The sequence below is a fragment of the Eurosta solidaginis genome, chromosome 5, assembly GCF_040869045.1.
Source record: "Eurosta solidaginis isolate ZX-2024a chromosome 5, ASM4086904v1, whole genome shotgun sequence".
NCBI classification, from domain to species: Eukaryota; Metazoa; Arthropoda; class Insecta; order Diptera; family Tephritidae; genus Eurosta; species Eurosta solidaginis.
The window spans coordinates 109,986,075-110,011,762 of record NC_090323.1 but is presented as its reverse complement, the minus strand read 5'-3'; the positions used below and the strand labels follow the sequence as shown (position 1 = coordinate 110,011,762).

The 25,688-nt window shown below is 35.8% G+C and overlaps 1 protein-coding gene and 1 long non-coding RNA gene across 6 annotated transcripts in view; one reads left to right on the top strand and one right to left on the bottom strand.

Annotated features, from left to right (window-relative positions):
- Window positions 1–25,688, bottom strand: part of LOC137233476 (uncharacterized) — an 807,788-nt gene that overhangs the window by 136,400 nt on the left and 645,700 nt on the right. The gene's annotated exons all lie outside the window — the stretch shown is intronic.
- On the top strand, window positions 10,561–11,866 carry LOC137252178 (uncharacterized). The gene is made up of 3 exons (XR_010953463.1): window positions 10,561–10,714; window positions 10,975–11,103; window positions 11,622–11,866. It is a non-coding gene; the product is annotated as an uncharacterized lncRNA (long non-coding RNA).

The window sequence follows — 25,688 nt, the reverse complement described above, 5'->3', positions numbered from 1 at the left end:
AGTAGCCTCGGCAACCTAACAGCAGATATAATACCATTACCGCTACAACGACTATTGATTTAACAGTGAATACCGACTGTTAGCCGCCTCTGTATGATTTTTTGGGATATATATTGATATTCATTCACAATTTAGATAGCTTGCTTTTTATTCATAGCAGAGCAGCGAACTGTTCCGGTGACAAAAGCTATGTTTGGGTTTGTGATTGCCATTATTGATAAGCGTGATTTGGAACAGGAAGCAGATGCCTTTACAATCAGTCAGTAACGGTTATTTCTTCTAGGCTGTCTCTGAAACAGTGATATTTCCAATATTTGCCAACTCTTCTGACATCTCCGAACAAAATCACAGCAGTGTATACATTAGCCGTGTTTTTTTTACACGCGTATACGTTAACGTTTGCCCGTAAAAAAAAAAACGGCTAATCTCTCTTAGATAATGCTTAGGAGACCCCTCTAGCGGCAGTGGTTAAATAACTAGCTACAGCACAGGGTGTACCGAAAAGCGGAGACACAACCCTCTGTTGTATGGCTGTGTATAACATATAGTTGAATCAGTTGCGATGAATTGTGGACACGCATAGAATACATAGATGCCATCATCCGGTGGCAAAATCCTGAGCCAGGTAAATAATTTTGCATGTAAATACAACAACAACGATTTGAGCCAGATAGAAGTCTGGGTCAATTTGTGAGCCAGGTAATTTTTTAATTACTTCTTTTTAGTTTGGCAACACTGCCTTTAATAAACCCACTTTTTCAAAAATAGATGTCGCTTCTTAGCCTTTCGCCGTGTGAGTTAATTCAAAACAGCGGTGGCATCTGCCAATCACATTTCACGTGTGCGAAAATTTCACGACATCTGCTTCTCAAGTCTCTCAATGATCCAGAACATTCCCGTGAGAATTGAGCGTGAGCCGGAGCTGTAAAACTCACTGGAAGACGGGAAGAATTAGTGTAGTAGTGTAGTGTGGAACATAGTCACATATTTCAGTTACATCTGAGTATAATGCGTATTGAAATTTAGTAGTACGGAAAAGTAAAGAGAACAAGAGAAGGATGGAGAGTGAGAGTAAAATTAAGATTAAGGGTAATGGTTAGAGACAAAGTAGTAAAAAGAGGTTAACAGGAAGATTAAGAGTACGATTAAGAGTATTAGTGAACAGTGTTGTCATTTTGGTGCTTTTGGAGCCAGATCTGGCCCTTTTTTTACGTTTAGCCCCGAAAATTCCGGTTTAGCCTCTAGCTCTTTTTTTGGCCCTCTTTAAAATGTTTCTCCCTTTTTGGCTCCAAATCTATTTCGGCAATACGTATTGTGAAATTTGTAACGTGTTTTATGTGTGTCGAAGTTTTATTTTATTTGTTTCCTTATGTATGATGTGGTAACTCGATACTCAACTGACAACAAAAACTTTAATCGATAAACTGTGTCATAAGGTTGTATATTTGCTTTGCAGCTTGTGCAACAGCATAGTGCCACCTTCTAAGAGTTTCGACCCTTTAACTTCAGATATAATAAATTTTTGTCTCCCGTACCTTTGATGAATATATACGAATTAAAAATTAGGTCAATGTTTAGACGAATTCACTGAAAGAAAGATGTCGCGACTTCATAATTAAATTAATAGAGCAATTAAGGCAACGCTTTCCGCACAATATAGAAACGCTTAGCAAAATAGATTTCTTTTCGTTTGAAATTGTAGAACCTTAAAGGTTTTCATATATAAATGCAGTGGAAAATTGTCTATCTCCAAAATTGGAAAAATGTTACTTCAACATTAAGTTTTTGGGTTGATGTTAAACAATGTAATTACAAAAGTTTGTCGGCTTTGTGCTGCCACTAAGTAATGATGAAGTTGCAAGAACGTTTTCGAACATGAGTTTGATTAAAAGCAAACACAGAAACAAAATGAATTTAGTTATGTTTGGCTTTGAAATAAAAAAAAAACGATCTCTTAAAATTAATGAACACAAAAATATTTATGAATGTAGCAAAAATAATAATTAATCTTCGGAGGACGAAGTCATAGATTTAGAAGTTTAAGGCCCTTCAAACATATCTCGTCCCAACATAAACTTAAATATTGCACACATGTATTTTAATGGTGATTCGCACACCCGTAGGACGTTTAAAATTGAATAAAAAAATTGGAAAAAATTTAAATTAATTTTCATAGGCCAACATTTTGGCAAGTCGTATTTTTGGCGAACCTATAGCCGTGCCGTCATTGCAGTAGTGTGAAAAATACTTCTTACCTTTTAACGATACCTTACCGCCAAATGGCAAAATAAAAATTAAAAAAAAAAGGTATTTTTGTTATTAAAAAATATAAAATGACCTATAACAAGTAAGGACATGACTGTCGTCGGCCGTGCCGAAGACTTCATACCTTTCATGAATGGGGCTGAACAATAATCTTATCCCGTTCGTAATCTCCAAATAATCGGATGTATAAGATAAGAAATATATAGTGAACAGCTGTACATATAAATATAAAATAAAAAATGGCAAAAAATCCCTTTATCTGAACGATCGGTTGTATGGGATATATATTATATATATCTCCGATCGAAATGATTTTTACAGGAAATCTTCTATGATAATTAGAATAAATATCACCAAGTTTCACGTTTTTATATTGGAAATTAAGGGAAAAATTGCCAAAAATCTTTCTATCTGAACGATCGGTCGTATGGGATATATACTATATATAGCTCCGATCAAAGTGATTTTTTCAGAAAATCTTCTATGATATATTCAAACATACATCACTGAGTTTCACGTTTATACTTTCTAAATTGCGGCAGGGATGACCAAAATCGTCTTATCTGAACGATCGGTTGTATGGGAGATATATGTTATAGTGGTCGGATCCTACCGGATCCGACAAATGTCTAATACAATACAAAAATACATCCTTGTGCCAAATTTCATTGAGATATCTCAAAATTTGAGGGACTAGTTTGCGTTCAAACAGACAGACGGACGGACAGACGGACATGGCTATATCAACTCAGTTCGTCGCCCTGATCAATTCGGTATACTTAATGGTGAGTCTATCTTCTATATTTCTCAACGTTACAAACATCGGACCAAAGTTAATATACCATTTCATGTTCATGAAAGGTATAAAAACAGTATTATTTATGTACCTCTCTTGCACCTTATTTTTTGTTTGTTTATTTTACTGTACCTTTTTTATTACTTTATTTAAGTATGATTTGAAATAAATGTGAAAACTTACATTGAAAAATATACATACACTAGCAGACCCGGCAGACATTGTTCTGCCCTAAATTTGGCCTATATACATACATTTTAATAAGCTTTTTCCGTCTAACTCTATCCTCCCCCTCTTCACTTTTTCCTAACCCTTTTATTCACTCCTCCCTCCGTCTTTTTCGCTTCATCTATCTCCATCTATGTCTCTTTCTATCTCAGTCTCCCCCTTCTCTCTGTTATCTTCTCTCAAGTTCGTCTCATTCTTCTTCATCCCTTATTGCCTGTCCCAGAGGGTGGTATGTAGTTTGTTCTAGTCCCATTCCCAGTCCAACTCCAATTCTCAGTCCCAGCCTCACTCCGAGTCTCAGTTCCAGTCCGTTTCCGGTCTACGGCCCGGAAAAAAGGGTCGTAAATAATAATATAGGCAAATTTATATACCAAATTGCAGGCAAATTGCATAGGACGTATGTAAATAGGTATATGGGTATTATTAATTCATGTCCTTATTTCAGCTTCGCATGCATATTTATCAGTTTTGCAGGTTGATGCGACTAAATCGAATATCACAATGAAAATTACTTTAGTGCTCTCAGCAACGGCTTTCATTTGATATCCATATTACTCACACATTCTAGGGGTACCCGGGTCGATTTTTCGGCCTACATCTATAGACCCTGTACGTCGATCGCAACCAAAGCTATGTAATAACCACCGCGTGAGGTATACGCAGCTTGTGTGAAAGCTTGAACAAAATCGACTGACGCATCAAACACCGGCGACCAACTAACACACATTTTAGCCTTTCTTTTTATATATATAAGGGGGACTCATGTAACCGTATAAATGCCTTATAAAGTGTGTAAACGTATAAATTTATCTACTATCTAACTGTCAAATTTTGTATGAAAAACCATTTACACAATTTGTATAAATTTACGCGCACATTTGATTGTGTAAACGCGGTAAACTCAAAGGAATGCAACCTTGCAGACATTACAGCAGGAATTTTCATCAGAAATTCCCAAAATCAACAAATAAAGGCGTTTAAGTTTTGATTTTTCACTTAATCTTGGCATTTTTTAATTAGTATAACAATCAAAAAAGTTTTGTTTGGCAATAATACAGCTGATAAACAATCAAGTTTATCAAGAGTATTACTAGGCGCGTTCATATAACAGCGTGTGTAAATGGATATAATTTTACACCTTATAAGTTTATATGCTTTCATGAGTCCCCCTATAGATTTTTATTTTTCACACTTCACTATAACATTAAAACGAAATGCAGATATTAGTTGCTTTTGAAATTCGGCTTAAAAATTGCACATGGAACAACTAAAGACTCTCCTGAATTAAAAAAAAATGTCTTAGTACCTCTAGGCCGCGGGCCCCTCAGAAACCCCGCGCCCGGGGGTAATCCGCCCATTCCCATCCCCCCGTCTCCACGAGCCTGGTGATGTGCTATACTTGAAATAATTCGCTATAATATTTTTTATTGATAAGCACGTTGTTTAATTAAACACCAACGAATTACACGGAAGTACCACCTGGAAATATGAGTGCCGGTGCGTATACGTAACATTTTATTAATACATATAAACATTTAAAAAAAAATTACAATAAAATAATATTGCGACTATAAACTGAGATATAAACTATCCTATATTTCAAGTTAGAGCAAACTACACACGGGGTGCAAAACAAATTCAAAATAGGTTCAGTAATTTAGGAGTCCATCGCGGACAAACATTGTGACACGTAATTTTTTTATATAAATATATACTTTTAGCTCTTTTTGCCACAGGTTTTGGATTTTCATGAAGAAATTTAGCACTTTCTAGCCCTTTTTTTCTAAATTCCAGACCCAAAGAAATATTTTTTCTGGCAACACTGCTAGTGAGAGTTAGACATGGTTAGGAGCAAGATCGGGAAGAGAAAGAGGGAAATCCGGAAGATTTACGAAAGGATGAAAGAAGAGAGAAATTGAATGAGCCGAGAGAGGAATAGGGTTAGACAGAGGAGAGTCACGTGCATATATAGAGAAATCGGGTTAGCCAGAGCTGTTTAAAATAAAGTTCTGATAAGCCAACGTTTTTTTGCAATCAGGTAAGTCTATAAGCTCTGATTTCTTGAAGCATCGTTAGTGTAAAACCTCTGCCGCTATATATTTTTATACTACCCACCTCCCTCTGCTCAATACCACAAAGGCGTGGTTTACCTAGATAAATGTTGGGTATTCTGACCGTAAACCGTCAATCCCAAGTTTTCGTATTACGAGCCTCCTATATACCCATCCGCAACCTCATGATATTGTTCCAAATCGTCCACCATATCATTGACATCAGCAGTATGTTTCCGTATTCCTAAGTCGTGGAGATGTGATACTCTGAAGATCCAACCATTTCGTTGACTAAAGCTAGTCCATTTCCTTTCAAGGGAAAGGAAATAAACCCTCCCACAAAAAGAAATACAGACCGCAGGCGTTATTTTCGTGCACGTTGCTTCGTATTTCAGAAATGCATTAATGTAGTATTTTTTTTTAAATTAGTGTTGCAGATAAGCTGAGATATTTCAATTAAGTGATTGGATTTTGAATTATACCTAGGCAAACTACATTTTTATGGACTTTTAAGACATTTTAGCAAATTTCCACTCTTCTATTATAGCTTTCTTCACATTATATCGACACATCCTACGAAAACTAACACTTTCAAAATTTCTTACGAAAACTGGCACTTTCGGCAACTGCCTGCATTTTCGTTTTGAATCTGATATGAAGTAGAAAGGCCTATGAAGAGTTGTAGAATCCACCTCACCACTGATAATTTTAAAAGAGGAAGCTAGAGGAAAACTCGCAGAGTTCGCAATGACCTTAAATTGACTAAAGTAAACGGGAATTCTATTGTAGCGAATTTTAGGATTCTTCTTAATAACTCAAATATCAGTATAGCAAAATGTTCTTTATTTACCACACTACTTTTGTAGTAGTACTTCACATTTTAATTACTCGCGTACTTCACTTATAGCTTGTTAAAATTAAATTGATTGACCATAGCTTGGATTGCGCTTTTTTATGCTCTCAGTTCGCCTCCCTCACCTATTTCTCCCAGACTCTAGATTTTTCGGGAATATACGTCTCGAATGGTTGCTTATTTATTTTCGTGTATGTATCTCTTATTGAATCTGGCTACATACATGTATATCTGTAGTTTATGTAAGGCCATATGCACACTTTATTGCCGTGTACATATGTGAGAAATATTCTCTTCGCTCTTAGCTACTGGTTATGTGTGTGAAATATTCTTCTTTGCCTTCTATGTATGTGTGGATATATGGCTTCCTGTTGTTTTGTAGCATTTATGTACTAGCGGCATAGTGATGTGTCGAAATTGCTAATATTTGCCACAATAGGCATCGGCTTTTGCAAACTTAATGTACGTACCGCGAGTCTAAGGAAATCTTTTTGAATAGATAGGGTCTCCAAACTATAGCGCCATACTACAAATTCGATCGAACGAAAGCTGTATAAAGTGAAACCCAGAGCTGAATACGCTTTGCTGAAGAAAAAAAATCATTTTCCTTGTTTCACCTTTTTTTATTATAAAAGGGAAACTAAATGTTTTAATCAAACCTTTTATATATTTTGAGATGCTGAACACGAATATGTAAAACCGGATATACATATAAAGTATACGTAATTGGTCCGCGGTGCAATTTATTCGAATTTTTATTCCGTTTCATATGAAAAAAGGGAAATGCAATTCAAAACTTCAAAAATTAGTATTGGAGAATGGATTTGTAATCTTAATTTTGCTATTTACCTATTTTTAATTGTAAAATTAAGAACAAAGGGTTGTTTTTTTAATTCCAAACTATATTTTTTATAGATTTTGAGATTCTTAACTCGACTGGATAAAAACAATATCTATTCAAACAATAACTCTCGCGAAAACTACGAACAAAGTGTATGCCATTGTTTTAGGTGCAGTTTGTATAAGCGAGAATTCTCTAGTATTCCAGTTAATTTGTAACTACCCTGCAGAAAAAAAATGTCAATTGGCAAAATCAAGCTAACTAATAGCTGACTATTTAGCGGGATTCCGAAAATTTACTCACTTTTAGTGGATTAAAAGAAATCAGCTAGTAACTGGTTTCAAAATCATGCAATGGTGGCCTATCAACGACCTGTACCTGTTATATTGATAGATTGAAATGGAAATAATTCTAAGTAAATAAATTATTATTCAATGCATATAATCAAAATGTAAAATATTTATTACATTTTCACGACAGATTTCAAAGACTTTTATAAAATTTTTCAGATATTATAAATTGCTGAAAATAGTGACCTTCTAAATAACTACTTTGTGTTAATTGGGAAAAAATATCAAATCTAAATCAAACGCAATTACGTTAACTACAAAGTCGTTGAATAGTCGTGCAGAGAAATCCACCACTCCGCTCTCACCACGAAATTCATTTGTGCTTGGGTTGTTTTGACATTCGAATATCAGCTGTTTGTCAAATGCCAAATTTAAAAGTAAACGAAAAGTTTCAAGCTGCGGTCGTGGAAATTTGTGCAAATCGTGAACTAAAGTGAATATTTTGTTAAGGTAATAGAAAATAATGTACAAAAAAGGTGCAAGTGGAAGAAATCAGCGTAGGTTGATTAAAAAACAAAAAGAAGTGTATTTAAATCGACTGCGAAATATTAGTGATAATGTGCAAGAATCAGTGACAGCTTCTGTTGCATTTAGCGCTCCGGAGGTCGTGTCTAACCTCAATGTGCAACACCATGAGCAGAAAAAAACATTTAGGGAAAAAATAAAAGAATGGTACTTCGATAGCACAATTTCCCGAAAATCTTTGAAGCACTTCTTCTAATTTTAAATGAAGAAAACTTAGATATCCCTCTCAGCGCTTCTGCATTTGAAGATGCTACTCGAAAAGACGTAATTAGAAATGTCCATCCTGGTTTTAACGCTCACTTCGGGCTTGAACAGCAATTTAATAAGGCTTTAGATATTATTTCTCAGTGCGATGAGCTAATTATTGATATAAATGTTGATGGTCTTCCACTTTACCGAAGTTCAAGAACGCAATTATGGCCAGTTTTAGTGAAAATCGTAAACATAGATAACTTTTCAGTTTTCCCTGTTGGCGTTTATCTGGGGAAAACTAAACCAGGATGTGTTGAAAGTTATTTGAGTGAAGCAATAAGCGAACTAAAAAAACTGGCCGAAAATGGTTTGTTTATTCGAAATAAGCTGATTAAAATAAAAGTAAGGGCAATAGTCTGCGATGCGCCAGCGCGAGCATTTGTTTGTGGTATACCAGGTCACACTGCTGCACATGGCTGTTCCAACTGTATCCAAGTTGCAGGAAAAATAGATGGTGTATTAACGTACTCAACTCAATGTGAAGAGCTTGTTACTGGCACAGATTTCAAGTGCAGGAGATATCGTAACCATCACAAACCATGTTTTCAAATACGTAAAACTCCTTTCGAGCATTTAAATATTGATATGATTCAACAAGTACCACTGGACCCCATGCATCTGTTAGATTTGGGGGTGATGAGGAAGATCTTATTGAGATTAGATGGTAGCAAAACTGAACCTGCTTTCAAACTAAGTACTGCCCATAAAGATGACATTTCAAAACATTTACAGTCCCTTACTTCATATATTCCAAAAGAGTTTGTCCGAAAACCACGTGCATTTGATGAGCTTATTCATTGGAAAGCCACTGAGTTCAGACAATTTCTTTTGTATTCTGCAATTTTGGTTTAAAAGAAAAAGTTGGGCATGACTTTTACCATATATTTCTTTTACTTTATACTGCTTGTCGCCTGCTTTCCTGTCCGAAAACATGTAGATCCAACGTTTCAGAAGCACACTCTTTCGTGCAACTTTTTGTTCAAAAGTTTCCAGTAATTTTTGGAAAAAACAGTGTATCATACAGCGTTCACGGGTTGCTTCATTTGAGTGAAAGTGTCAAACAGTTTTTGGTCATTATATAGCTTTTCAGGGTATGACTTTGAAAACTATTTGCATAAGTTAAAAAATACGTTAAGAAGCCCAATCATGTTCTGCAGCAGATTTTTAAGAAAGTCCAAAATGAAGTCATATACCAGCCAGAAAAAATACCTGAACTATAAGAAATAAATTGAGAAATAAAAAGTTTTCATTCGCGGTTCTATCTAAGTACAAATATGTCAGATAGCTTTTGTTGCCTTAAAAATAATGTACCTGCAAAAATAGTAGGGTTCGAAAAAGATACAGATCTTAAAATTTTGGTAAGAAAACTTATAAACGTGAGAAGCTTTTTTACGAACCCAGTCGATTCTTTCGTGAGTTTGGGTATTTGCCTTGCTGATTATGAAACTTGTAACCAATAGATAAGTTTAGCATAGATCACGTTGAACATAAATTTGTATGTTTGCCTTATAACAATGGATTTCTTTTAGTGCCGTTATTGCATACATCAAACCATGAGTAAGAAAATGAAAGTAGTTCGATTTAGTACGACAGTGGGTGAAAATTTGCCATCGAAAGGTATGTATATTTAATGTAAATTTGATCTTAAATTTCAAATTAATCGTTTGTTATTTTCAGAGTCAAATCCATGCAAAAACTGTATAAATCTGCAAAAAGATGTAAAAGATCTAAAAGGTAAATTGTCATAAAACCTGGTGCCGTTTTTATAAGCATATACCAAGGTGGTCAGATAAAAATCAACAATTATCGCCTAATCTGTGCTCATAAAAGTGATAGTTAAATACTTTAGACAAACCTCACAGAAATTAAACTTTACATACTACACTTTTTTTCTCGAACTTGTTTCCGGTTTTCTTGTAAATATATACAACATTTCTTGAATGCGTTGAATTTTTGTGAGTCTTGTATAAAGTACCTAGCTTGATTTTTGGGTTGATGGACAGGGAAAGTTAAATATAGTTAAAAATGAGAGTATACTATTTATCTGACTACCACTCCGTGAATATTTATTTTAATTTTCCACTATTTATTTTACTCTATTTAACCCTTTTATAAAAAAAGGCGAGCATGAAGAAGGGGGTATGTCCCACATTGAGTGATTTTGTATTGTTTTACATTGGTGGATAGCTTTTATGCAATTAACGATTCCTGACCCGTAAAATAGTTGTTTTCATTAAAAATTTTAGAAAATATCTACTCAAATTGCGACATACCCCCTTCTTCCATGCACGTCTTCAAATTATTTAGTTTGACTTCATTTCCTCAAATTAAATTTATGTTGTTTTATTGTGTCGTTTTTTTAAATGCTTAGTAATTGTGGAAAATCAGAACAAAATAATTATGGAAACGTTGGCAGCTCACAACGTCTTATTAAAACAACTTATACACCAAGACAAAATATCAGATGATTTGTTGAAGAATTTCCCACTAATGTCATTGGAGGAGGTTGAAAAAGTGGAAAATGAGATATGCAGCGAAAATAGACTCACTTATGTAAGAATATACAATATAGTAATCATAGATAAGCAGGCTGCATTAAAAAAGAAGTGCCACTAAATCAAGTTTTAATGTCTAGTTAAGTCCATTTCCATTACTACTCAGGATTTTAATTTGAATGGAAATTTGCAACAGTACATTAAAGTTTTGGTTTAGTGGAATTTTACCATTAAAACTTGAAACTGCTCATCAATGGTAATAATGACGTATATTTTGAAATTGCAATAATTAACTTTTTTACTTTGTTTATTTAATAGATCAAAGCATAAAAACTTTAATGAGAGGAAAACTGACGAAAACATTGGATAACGTTATATCAACAAACGTTATTCTGTCCATAAAAAAGGGGCTCAAAAAATATCGACGGTTCTTTGACATTTTGTTAGGTATGCGTATACATACATCAAACCTGTTAAACAATATGAGTGTCTAGCGAATTTTCCAAGGAGTGAAACTGAAACCAGAACCGTAATCTTAGATATCTGAACCTTTTTTTTAAATCGAAACAGGGGCCAGTTCGTGTTCTAGGAAGTGATAAAATGTAAAAAATATTCATACAAAATGAACGAAAAAAGTTCAAATACATGCAAATTTTTTATCACTTCATAGAACGAAGATTACCCCAGGAACGTTGTTTTAAATCGATTTCACTCATGCCCCCTTTAAGCAACTATTTGAAAAAAACTCATATAAGGTGGCTCTCAGCTTAATTGATAAAATGCCCTAATGCTCTTGACTTTGAAACACCTTTGAAATTTTTTAATGTGGCTTCTGTTAGGAAATTTGCAATATTTTAAATGAAAATGATCAATAAAGTTGTGAGCCACTGCATACGAGCTTTTTTTTTAATTCCACGGATATGTACATTTATCTTATTTTCTTTCTTTTCATGTGACATAAACAGAAGCAATTGATGGTCCTGATCCTATGAATGTGCTCCGTAACGCATTAGCTGTCATTAAAAAAAGATATTTCCACAAAGCAAGTATTCAACGAACAGCTGCTCAGAAAAACCTGCCAACAACTGCCAACTAGTATTTTTTCTTTATTTGTTCTGAAAAAGAGGCTAAGCATATCAATTTTTTTGCTGAAATATTATTATTAATATTATAACCCCAGGTATTAATATAGGTTCTAAGTTGAAAATGAATTGCATTTATTTAACAAATACTATGTCAACTTATGTACCTAAAGGAAAAATTAAATAATATTTGTAAAATAGAATGTAAGCTTGTTAGTACTTCTTTATTCGCAGCTTGTGGCGAGAAGAAGCACATTTTGAAACTACGAAGAAAGATGGCCTATTCACGGTTCGTCAAAAACACGAAATCAAGAAACTAATTTTTTCTTGAATTCTGCAGTCTGGGATGCCAGGATCTCGGACCAGTTTAATTTAAAATCGCAAACATCCCCCTCCAGTCAAAACATCTAAAACCGCCAAAATGTGAAAAGGTCAGTGTATATGATAAGAGAACCCGGCAAACTTAAGCACATGTCCCACATCCACTAGCTCCCTTAACAAGGAGTCATTGGATGTCGGATGTGTGCTAAATTTTGCCGGATTTTGACGTTTTGGATGAAAGGGAGAATGATTTGATTTTAAATTCAACTGGTTGGAGATCCAGCATCCAAGACTAACACATTTATCGTGTTTCTTGCAAACTGAATCATGTAACAATTTAAGTTACTCCACATTTACTTTGGACTTTAAATAATTCAAATGGAAAATTTTTTTGATTTATGTACCTTAAGGCCCACTTGCTCAACTGCAAGTTAAATTTTCAAATTTGAAAATTTGTCAAAAATGTATGAGTTTAACCCCTCATTTGACATTAACTCTAGAGTTAAAAATTTAAATTTACATCGAGCAAGTGGACCTAAGGCAATCAATGTTATAACATATTAATTTGCTTTTGAAATTTTATTTTAAATAATTCTATACGAACTTATCTACCAAATGGAAAATTGAATTAAAAAAATTAAAGTTTCAATTTACTCAAATAATATAAGCATATCTCCCAAAGGGAAATTGAATTGAATTTATTTAATAAAGTGTATTTTAAAGACTGAAAACTAGTATTTTGTAACGTGTACTAAACCAAATTTAAATGAGCAACACGTAAGTATTTAGTTTCCAGTGAAAGAAAGCTAGCTTTAAACCGCCTATTTAATTTCCAGATACTAATAAGGTGATAAGAAGTTAAGTACCAGCTAGTTTTCTTATAGCCATTATTATTTGGGTAAAAAACCACAGTTTTAAGTAAGCAACATGTAAGTATTTAGTTTCTAGTAAAAGAAAGCTAGCGTTAAACCGGTCAAATGTAGACATGATTATCATGTGGTTAAAGGTAGTTTGATAATATCTAGTCTACAGGTCATGCAGAGGTAGTGATAACTGACCCGTTTTTGGCCATCGCCTCGTAAAAATAGTTAATCCAAATCTATTAGAATATACAAAAAGTAGTCAGCACTAGGCTCTACCGACACCAATTAAAAGTGACTTATAAAGTAGCTTCATTTCCTGCAGGGTAGTTAAATGTTCGCTCATATAAAATGCACTGAAAACCTATTAACTGCATGCATTTTCGTGACCTTTCAAGTGAAAATTTCTGTTGTGATGTATTCTTTTTTTCACATATTAAATTTCAGAAAATCAAAATCTATAGTAGGTTTATTTTTGAGAAATAAAAGCATTACGTTTTTTAATAGCGTTACATAAATATATCTTGCATGAGTTCTAAACGTTTCTCACGCTGCAATGCATTCAATACCCTGCTTATGTCGTAAGTATGAATGTGTTATAATATGCAATGTCAACATAATTATGTTCCCACAGGCGGGCAAGCAAGAGAAGCGCGTGCGATATATGAGCCACGCTTGTGCAACAGCGACCATGCGAACGGTTGCTATGTACAAACGGTTACATCGCTCATGCAATATGTATGTACGTATGATTAGTATATAGGAACTTTCTTACATAAGTATTTGCTTAGAATATTTTAGTATAAATAAGCCGAAATTTAATGAATAAAGTTAATTCCATCTGGTGCCGCTTAAATGGCACTACACTGAATTCAATTATTTTTATTCTAATATTACAATAGATAAATAAAATTAAAGAAAAAAAACTTTTTTAAAAATAAGCATTTATTATTGGTTAATAAAATTAACTAAAAAGTAAACAATAAATTGACTCTAAAGAAATATAACACTTTATAAGTTCATTAGTAATTAGGCTTTTTCGTCTGCGACAAAAGAATTCTATATTGTACATAATTATATATTTTTAACATTAAAACTTTACACCTAAATTATTAAACCTTACAGTTTATATCAAAGTCCAAATTGTTCTAATAAAAAACGTGTTAAATTTTGATGGTATAATTAAGAACATTTAGGATCTCATTTTCTTGCTATCGCAATGTAACACGCTTTTATTAGAACAATTAGGACTGTTATATACACTGTAAGCTTTAATAATTTAGGTGTAAAGTTTTAATGTTAAAAATATATAATTATGTACGATATAGAATTTTTTTGTCGCAGACGAAAAAGCCTAATTATCGTTTAAGCTTACAATGAACTTATAAAGTGTTATATTTCTTTAGAGTCAATTTATTGTTTACTTTTTAGTTAATTTTATTAACCAAAATAATAAAAGCTTATTTTTAAAAAAGTTTTTTTTTCTTTAATTTTATTTTTTACTTTTTAGTTCGTTTTATTAACAAGTAATAGAAAAGAAAAAAAAACTTTTTTAAAAATAAGCTTTTATTATTTTGGTTAATAAAGTTAACTAAAATGTAAACAATAAATTGACTCTAAAGAAATGTAACACTTTATAAGTTCATTGTAAGCTTAAACGATAATTAGGCTTTTTCGTCTGCGACAAAAAATTCTATATCGTACATAATTATATATTTTTAACATTAAAACTTTACACCTAAATTATTAAATCTTACAGTTTATATCAAAGTCCAAATTGTTCTAATAAAAAACGTGTTAAATTTTGATGGTATAATTAAGAACATTTAGGATCTCATTTTCTTGCTATCGCAATGTAACACGCTTTTATTAGAACAATTAGGACTGTTATATACACTGTAAGCTTTAATAATTTAGGTGTAAAGTTTTAATGTTAAAAATATATAATTATGTACGATATAGAATTTTTTTGTCGCAGACGAAAAAGCCTAATTATCGTTTAAGCTTACAATGAACTTATAAAGTGTTATATTTCTTTAGAGTCAATTTATTGTTTACTTTTTAGTTAATTTTATTAACCAAAATAATAAAAGCTTATTTTTAAAAAAGTTTTTTTTTCTTTAATTTTATTTTTTACTTTTTAGTTCGTTTTATTAACAAGTAATAGAAGCTTGTTCTTAGAAAAGCCTTTTTCTAAAATTTAATTTAAATATGATTTTTTTTTAATTTTTAGTAGAGTGAAATATTGTTTAAATTAGTTACGTAAACTTTACTTAGTTATTTGTAACGTTTCTCATTCTATCCATTTCTTTTAATGCATCAACATTAGAGGGTTTCTTCGAAGTCAACTTTGAACAGTCAAGTTCTTCGATTCGAATACCTGCTAAAGACCTAACTCGGCTTTTGACAGAGAGCACATATAAAATTGTGTCAAACAGTGTTAACTAACTTAAAATCATATTTTATTGTGACTTGGCCTATGTGGCGTTCAGTTTACAATTACTCATTGCAGATCTCTGCTCTGTGTGTTAAATCTGTTTTAAAATAATAGCCGTATTTTTTTACACGTAAACGTCTATACGCTTATAATTTATATGGACTGCTAAGCGCCTAACTTTAAATACACCTCTGAAGTTGCTGCGCATAAAATGTGTACTAATAAATTCCAATACGCATTATACGCAGATGTAACTGAATATTTGTTTTTGTTTCACCCTACACTAATTCTATGTATTCTATGTGTGTCCACAATTCATCGCAACTGATTTAGCTATATGCTATACACAGGCATACAACAGAGGGTCGTGTCTCCGCTTTTCGGTACACGCTGTAGCTGTAGCTAGTTGTTTAACCACTGCCGCTAGATGGGTCTCCTAAGCATTATGTAAGCGAGGATAGGCGTTTTTTCACGCGCAAACGTAAAGCTATACGCGTGTATAAAAAACACGGCTAATATTCCAACTTTCGCTTAGCTAAAATTCCATCGCCAAAAATCTGTAAAACAAAATCAAGTGCGCAGAAAAGTATGCAACAACTACCGATAAGAGCCTAACCGCGTTAGCGTTCGTTGTATCACAGAATTTTTACACTTTGAAAATGACGGCTGTTGTTTGCAAGGTTGCATTCCTTGAGTGTTCGTTTTCACCATCTGGATTAACAAAGTCATGAGCCTGGGCATTCGCGCAATTTTAGTGATGTAAATTGCATGGCGCCAGCGCCAATGCGGTGCCAGCTCAATGGTAGCTCATTGACGAAATGACTCCAAGCGAATTTTTGACGCTACTTAGTAGTGAGTGCGTAGTATATTTTACTTGCGCTATTGAGTGAAACGACTTTTTGTGTGTCAGGCACGAGTTTGGTGTTATTGGCGCTACTGGCAATGATGACACTGAGCTGTTGACGGTAGCGCTGGTAGTTCAGATTTTGAATCAGAGAAAGAATTGATGACCCGTGTAAATTATTATGGCTTTGGCCTTGTAAATTATTATGGTGTATTTGTATATTTTAGATTTAATGCACAATTAATATGTGTGTGTTTGAGCGGCCAAATAATAACAGTAATATTGCTAAAGTGCTGATTAGTTGATGGAATGTCGCTAATTTCCTAGCGATGATCAGCAGATTGTCAATATTTCGTTCAACGGACGCGCGAAATTGCCACATCTGCTCAAATTTTCCAAGATTTTCCATTCTTGATTTAACTTAAGCTGTTCTGCCAATAAAATAAATTACAGAAAAGATTACAGAGTTAAACAGCCTTAAAAATTCAGCTATGTTGGTTATACACAGAAATACAACAGAGGGTTGTGTCCCCGCTTTTCGAAAGCGTTGAGATTCACCACGCGTGATTCACCACGTCCAAATGTCACAATCCACGGATAGGTACCGGCGGGTTTTTATGGGACTGAGGCTGTTATGCCAAAGTAAATACAAATCTTTACCGATAACTGTGTTATCGATTAATTTATCGAATTCTAACAAAGTAATATTGCATTGTCATCGGAGTTATACATGTGTGCAAAATTTCAGCTCAATCGGACACCGGGAAGGGTATCAAATTTAACTTGCAAGATTCCATTACAGACAAAAAAAGTGAAACTAAATAAAAGCTTATAAAAAGGAAAAATTCCAGAATGTTTTTTTTTTAACATTTTTAATGTCAAATTTCGGGTTTTGTCTCAATATCCGTTTTTTCTCATATCGGCAAAAATTGGCCTCTCAAGTGTTTTTGTACGATAACTCTAACCTTAACCATTGCTGAGAATTTTGATTTTGAGGTAACTTTTTCCAATTTATTACAGTGCACCGTGGCTGCTAAACAAATCGTCTGGGTTAGTTTAAGTTCTTAGTGTTCGCTCACCACTTTTCGAAGTTTTGAGCGCTTTGTTAATGTTGTATTCTTTTTGCAGTATATGTTACTGTCGTCCAATTGTTTGTGCTTTCCTTTTATTTATTTCCTTTATGTTCTCTATGATACCTTCTGAGTTTATCTACTAGTGCTTTATTATATAGATATTTCACATTTCTTATTTCATTTGTATGCTATTGTTGGTGCTTATAATCGAAATTGTGCCTAGCCGCTATCCCAATTAAGGATGTGTTCACAACCTTTTCTAACAGATGGAATAGTAATGGCTTAAATGTTTCTATAAATAGTCTCCATTAGTAGTGGAAAAACATCGCAGTTCATGTACATCGATTCTAGTGGAAAACATACATAGCTGTGTCGATCTTTATACATTTTTTATAGTTTTTCGGGATTCAAAAGCGCAAAAAATGCAAAGAATCTGTTTTAATAATTTGACTAAAACCTGAGACGAAAGAGTTCGGTTTCCACTTCAGGTAAAAAATAGAGAAAAACTGCCCTATTATGTTTATCATAACAGAAATTTTAGTTAAAAACAACTATTCTCGCCTTGTTTTGAAAACATCTCAAAAGACAGAGTGAGCACTAATGATCTTCGCTTTTCCCCACTCTTACAGTTATCGAATATTTTCAACTAAAAACTGGCATCTGCTTCAACCAACCGTTTTTCTCCAGTCAGGGATGTGAACAACACTGACCTTCAAGACTTTGAAGAATCAATAGAGCAATTCATGTGTAGCCTAAAAAAAAGGCGGTACAGCGGGCGTATAACCAAGGGGAAATTTATTGCCAATTCAAAGGGAAAACGTTGCTGTCAAGAATAGAAGAGACCACGTTACCCCTGGGATAACATACAAGATGGCGGTGCACCACCTAATTTTGGGCCAAAATGTTTGAGTGTGGTATCAAAAGACGCGCTTTTACCTCCGGAAGCGGAAATTAAGATTTTTACTTCCGACAAGATATATTAGCAAAAAACTGTTACAAATCATAGTGAATTTAGGTAACGTTTACATGGCGGTATACTACCTAATTTTTATTATTAATTGTCGGTCGCGTTTAAACCTCCGCAATTTTTTATTCCAAATTTTCATTTTTTTTAATTATATACAATTTAAAAAAAAAACGCCTGTTGTTGGTGTTGTAACCATAAGGTTACTCCCCGAAGGCTTTGGGGAGTGTTATCGATGTGATGTCCTTTGCCAGATACAGATCCGGTACGCTCCAGTAACACAGCACCATTAAGGTGCTAGCTCGACCATCTCGGGAACGATTTATATGGCCACATTAAACCTTCAGGCTATCCCTCCCTCCCCACCCTCAAGTTCCATGAGGAGCTTTGGGTCGCCAGAGTCTCGTCTGTTAGTGAAACAGGATTCACCGCGGATAGGTGAGGTTAACAATTGGCTTTAGTAAAGCTATATATTGCGTTGGCAACCTAAAGGGGTGCACTACACAGCCCCTCGAATCTGGTATTTTGATCGCCTCTTACGACAGACATACCTACCGCGGGTATATTCTGACCCCTTAACCCGCTGGGGTGAAAAAAGCGCCTCCTCTTTTGTTATCATCTTTTCTCTTCCCTTGTATTCCCTTCCCTACCCTTTTCTTCTCTTCTCTTCTATTCTCTTCTCTTCTCTTCTCTTCTCTTCTCTTCTTTTCTCTTCTCTTCTTTACTTTTCTCTTCTCTTCTCTTCTCTTCTCTTCTCTTCTCTTCTCTTCTCTCTCTTCTCTTCTCTTCTCTTCTCTTCTCTTCTCTTCTCTTCTCTTCTCTCTCTTCTCTTCTCTTCTCTTCTCTTCTCTTCTCTTCTCTTCTCTTCTCTTCTCTTCTCTTCTCTTCTCTTCTCTTCTCTTCTCTTCTCTTCTCTTCTCTTCTCTTCTCTTCTCTTCTCTTCTCTTATCTTATCTTATCTTATCTTATCTTATCTTATCTTATCTTATCTTATCTTATATTATCTTATCTTATCTTATCTTATCTTATCTTATCTTATCTTATCTTATCATATCTTATCTTATCTTATCTATTTTATCTTATCTTATCTTATCTTATCTTTTCTTATCTTAGTCTAAAATACTAAACATAAACTTTAATAATCGCACCTCGCTAGAAATTGATAATGCCGTCAGTAGTCTTACGAGCGGCATACGCGACGCTTGTAACCAATCGATAAAAATAAAGAAAGGAGGAAAACCGTGTAATCTCTGGTGTAATCAAGATCTACAAGCCCTCAAAGAAAGCTGTATTAAACTTCACCACAAACTCAACTGGTTAAGTAAGAACCACAGACCAGTAAATGCAGTTGCACTGCTCCATGCGGAACCCAAACGCGCAAATACGCCAAAGCCTTAAAAGAAGCATCAGTGAGACATTTTAAAGAAGATGTATGGACGGTTACGAATGGTATCATAAAAGATGCACCTACTAAACGCCCACCAATTACTCTACACAAAGAAGGTAAATTTACTGAAACAAGCAGCGAAATAGCTGAATCACTATTGCGCCACTTTTTTCCCGAAGATTGTGAGGATTCTTCCGCACGGCCTCGAAATATTCGAAATCAAGCTGAGCAAATTTTAGCACTCCGAATGATGCAGATTTCACGCAAGATGAAGTTTTTGAAGCCCTAAACTCTATAAATCCCAACAAGGCTCCGGTTCTAGATAATTGGTTCAGAACCAACCAGCTTTGGGCGCGAATTACTTACGGAGTTGTCGATTACCAAGAAAAGGTGCACAACGTTTTTCTTAAAGGCGGACGAACCTATCTCTTTATTTGTTTAAGTTGTACTGACTATGGTGTGATTTTACTGATGCTGGGCGAACCTGTTTATGCAGTTACAAATATGTGTACATGAAATGTTATAAATATTCAGTTACAAATATTCCTAACTGTTCGCAAAGACAATAAATATACATATATTTGCATTCATATGTGCGCTTACGGTATGGGTAAAGTGGATGGCTGGAAGTAAAGGGTGTGCCGATCCGAAATTTAGCAACCTCAACTAAAGGGTTTCTCATTTCTCAACATACCGCCCCGCTGAACAATTGGTTCAGTTAAGTGGTAAGACAGCAAGTTTTGCTGGTTGTTTTTACTGTTGCCACACGAACCAAGCCATCGGTACCTCGGTTTACTGCTACGACACGACCCATAAGCCATTTGGATGGAGGTAGATTTGGCTCTTTCAGGAGAACCACCGTGTTTGGCTCGATCTTGAGTTGCTGTTGTTGCCACTTTTTTCGTTGTTGCAAAGATGTCAGGTATTCTACGTGCCATCTCTTCCAAAGCCCTTGAACCAGTGCTTGTAGATGTCGCCAATGCAGAGGTCGATTTGGATTTACATCCAACAGTGAAGATTCTGGAATCGACGTATATGGTGCCCCAATCAAAAAATGGGCTGGTGTAAGTGCATCGGACTCGGTATCTGAAGATGTGTATAATGGTCGAGAATTGATGATCGCCTCAATTTGTGTGCGAATCGTAGAATATTCCTCGAATGTAAATACGTTGTTCCCGACAACGCGCCGAAGATGCAATTTGATTGATCATATGTCAGACTCCCAAAGTCCACCAAAATGTGGTGCGGATGGTGGAATAAAATGCCACTGAACGCCTTCAGCAGCTAGGGCGTCCGAGACTTGGTGAATATGCGCTTCTGATACAGCGAACTTTTGAAGTTCATTTAATGCCCGATTCGCTCCGTGAAATGTTGTACCATTGTCTGAATACAAATCGGTTGGGAATCCACGACGAGCGACAAAGCGACGAAAGGCTGCTAAGAATGCGTCGGTTGTGAGATCGCTGACGAGCTCAATATATATAGCCTTTGTGGACATGCAAATGAAAAGAGCGAACCATGCCTTTCCAGTTTTTGTGTTGCAATTTCGGCAGAGTTTGATTTGGACAGGCCCAGCATAATCTAGACCGCAATTTTGAAAGCAACGAGTAGGCTGTGATCGTACAGCGGGAAGATCAGCCATCAGCTGCTCACTTGTACTTCGACGTTGCATGAAGTAGCTTTTGTAAGAAAACACTATCTTTCGTACAATATTACGACAGCCAATTATCCAATAGTTTTGTCTTATAAGCGCAAAAGTCGCGTCAACCCCAGGATGCAAGTACTTAATATGAATGTACCTGCAAATAAGCTGAGAAACATTAGAAACTTTAGACAATAAAATAGGATGCTTAGCCGAATTGGGCAAGGAAGCATTTTTGATACGCCCTCCAACGCGAAGAATACCAGATTCGTCTAAATAGGGGGTGAAACGCAGGAGCTTCGACTTTTTTTTCAATTGTTGGCCTCCTTTTAACTGGTGAATTTCCCCTTTAAATGTTGTCTCTTGCGAATGGCAAAAAATAGTATTAGCAGCAAGTTTAAGGTCGGGGGCACTCAGACCGTTTGAATAAGTGTTTCAATCTGCTTTATTTCGACCACACCTCTGAATAAACCGCTGGCAGTACGCTACCACCCGTAACCGTAGCCATGTTGATGTTCTATTTATAAGTATGATCTTCGTTTTCAGCATAAAGGACTATGCCTGGGTGAGTTTTACGTTGTTCCGCGATGATGCAAGTGTAATTAGATGTGATCTTCTTGCTGCTGGTTGGCCATTCCCTTCGAGGCAAGGATAGCCACGACGGTCCGTTCCACCAAAGTGGGTGGCGACTCAGTTCAGATGGAAGTACCCCACGCGATGCGCAATCAGCAGGGTTGTCAGCAGACCGTACATGTTGCCAATTTTTTCCGTGGGCAGACATCTAGTATCTCTGCATTTCTGTTGCACACGAAATGAGTCCATTTACGGGGTGGTGATGAGAGCCAGTGTAGGACGATTTTCGAATCGCTCCAACACCAAATATCAGAAATTTGTGTGCTGAGCGACGAATTAATAGATGTTACAAACTTAGTTAGCAAATGGGCAACGCTTAATTCAAGGCGTGGAATTGATAGGGGTTTCAATGGGGCAACCCTTGTTTTTGAGGCAATTAGGTTTACAACGTAATAACCATCACTTAATTTGGACCTGCTATAAACTGCTGCTGCGTATGCAGACGATGAAGCATCTGCGATTCCGTGTATTTCAACGGAGACACTGGGTACGGTTACTTGACGTGGAATCTTGACATTAGCGAGAAAATGTAACTTGGACATCAGTTTCTTCCAGCGATCGCTCAAAGTTGGAGGTAGCGTATCATCCCAGTCTACCCGTTGGCACCATGTTTCTTGTAGAAAGATTTTAAAGAGCACCACGCTAGGTGAGATTATGCCCTGTGGATCAAAAATTTTGGCTGTAGTCGATAGTACGTGGCGTTTCGTAGGCGCTTTGTATAACTCCTGAGGCATTTTAATGGATATCTGGAATTCGTCTGTGTCAGGACTTCACTGTAGTCCCAGTAGTTTAATGCAAAAGTTATGTGGTTCAGCAGCAATATCAACGGGCTTATGCTCACATAGCTCTGTGGGTAGCGTTTCCAAAAAGGTTTGCAATTCGAACACCATTAAAATTTGCCCAATTTAGGAGATCTATAAGTTCTGATTTAAGTTCAGGAATCTCATCAACTGTATCGCATCCGGTAGCTACATCGTCAACATAGGTATCATGAATTACACGCGCTGCTTGTGGATAAATTGTTTTATGATCCTCTGCTAGTAGCCGGTAATATTCGATTGGTGACAACTCATCTTCATGCCAAACTATACGCTGGAAGTTAGTGTCGGGTTTGATATCAAAACATTTTTTCAATGTCGGCGGAGAAAACGTATCGATGCTGATGAAAACGAACACACACTCCAAGCAAATCGCGCTGAATTGTCGGGCCAATATGTAGTCGCTGGTTGAGTGAGTACCGACTAGAACCTTTGCAAGATCCATCAAACACGACTCGACATTTTGTGGTTGAACTCTCCGGCTTAAGAACTGCGTGGTGAGCCAGATAAAAGCACTTCGATGGATCGCAGTCAATCTCGTAGGGCGCAATACGATTCATATGGCCAAGTGATATATACTCACGCATAAACTGGTTGTATTGCGATTTTAGCAAGGTATCTCGTTTGAACCGGCATTTCATGCGTTTTAATTTGGTTACAGCTTGCTGCAGCGTTGATGATATTACTGGAATCTTATCCTTGAAGTGATAACTTACTACATAGGTACCGTCAGTTCGACAGGTGTGTGTGCGGACAAAGTTGTCCTCCGCTGGGTCTGCTCGGTCTATCTTTTCAGGGGGAGGTTGGACTTCTTCCACCTCCATAAATGATCGAAACAGGGCATCAATATTAACAGTCGCGTGATGAGTGACAACATTTAGATTACTTTGATGGTTTAATAAATACGCTCCCGCTACCATCCAACCGAACACGCTGTTTATCAAAATAGGCATATTAGACCCGAGTTGTTTTTGCTCACCAGTATAAATGCTCCACAGTTGATCAGAGCCAATCAGTACATCAACAGGAGCTGATTCCGCAAATGTAGAGTGGGAGTTTCGCAATTGAATTCCACAATGTTGAAGGTACGTTCACGGTCTGAACAGGAATTTGCGAAGTAAGCTTACTTAAAACAAAGGATTTGATATTAAGGATCGCATCGCTTACTTTAGAGAGTATACTAAAGTTAACTCGACCTCGTGTTACACCAGTACTACACGCTGATAAACCCGAAGCTGATACGCGACCATTACTGCGTGACAGACCGAAGCGTTGTACAAAGGATTCTGAAGCAGAGGTTATTGTTGACCCTGAGTCGAGCAATATCCGGCAAACTACTTTATTGCCCCATTTATCTTCAACCGCAGCGGTAACGGTTGGAAGAAATATATGAGGTACGGGAGCAATACTGGAGGTTAGAGTTGTTCCAGCGTGTTTTTATGTTGGCAAATGCGAGCATTGAGTAGTGACAGCAGATACGGTTTCTTATTGGTTCGATGAGGGTGAAGAAGAAGACGAGATAGCGGACCGATAATCGTGCAAAAGTGTATGGTTATGTAAATAGATTTTTTACAGGTATGCCTCGATTGACATGAACCTACGGAATGCGAAGGTACGAAGCAGTTGAAGCATAGCTTTTACTTTTGTACAGTTGCCCGACGTGTAGATGGTGACAACTGTTTGAATTGAGTGCATTACCAAAGCGTATGCTTGTCCTTGCCGATTATACATTGTTTATTTTTAATATCATGGGAATTTGCCAACAAAACGACGCAACGAGTGTGTGCCTAGCGAGAAGGTAAGCAAGCTTCAAATGAGTCACAGCGATGAGAAAGAAAGTCCATAAATTCCGCGAACGTTTTTTCACTCTTGTTATCGCACATGAATGCCCACTTCTTCCGAGTTTCTTCGTCTAATTTATTTAGCATAAGTTGGATAAGCCAAGGGTCACGAGATGTAACATTCAATGCGTCCAGGCCTCTGATAGCCTGATCTGCCCCATCAACTCTCTGCCGAAAAACCGCTGCGTTGTTCGAAGTATGAGTGGGCAAGGAAAGAAACGATTGCACAAGTGACTTAATTATGAGCGGTTTGCGCTCATATCGTTTGACCAAACGGTACTATGCCTGCTCATAATTATTTTCAGCAACACTAATATGTTTTATGGTGGCTAAGACATCGCCTTGCCTTACAAATATGAAACTAGATATTGAAATTTATGGGTAAATTTATGAGCCCAGGTTTATTTCCAACTGCGCTAAGAAATAAGTCACGAAAGGTAATCCAATATTCATACTTTCCGTTGAAGTTAGGTAATTGAATTTTTGCTAAATGAACATTTTGGTCAATACGACTAGCGGAAAATGTTTCCAAATATGACGCTTGTGGTGTTGCTAGACGCTCAATTACGTCATCTTCCCTAAAGGTCGATGCTTGATTCGTTGATGCCAAGTTAGAAAGTTGGGTATGCAAGAGGGCGTGCGTTTGAAAATGCTTTTCCTCTGTTAGTTCCACATCTTCGATAGGGTCGATAAAGTTTTCTTCTTCTTCCAACTTTTCTAATCGGTATACCAGCTCTTCTCGTGTAAAGGCAGACGAATCGATCTCTTTATTTGTTTAAGTTGTACTGAATATGGTGTGATTTTACTGATGCTGGGCGAACCTTTTATGCAGTTACAAATATGTGTACATGAAATGGACTGTATGATAATATTTTTAACTGTTAGCAAAGACAATAGATATATATATTGTCAAAACGATCCGCGCTTGAGCAGTTTGGTATGACGCATCAATATATTGGCCGATTTGGCAAATGCGAATTAACTCATGGTGGTTATCTGGATCAATTAAATATGAACATTTGTTTGTAAGTATATTTGTAACGTTAAGCGTGTTTCTAACGTTAATCTTATCTTATCTTATCTTTTCTTTTCTTCTCTTCTCTTCTCTTCTCTTCTCTTCTCTTTTCTTC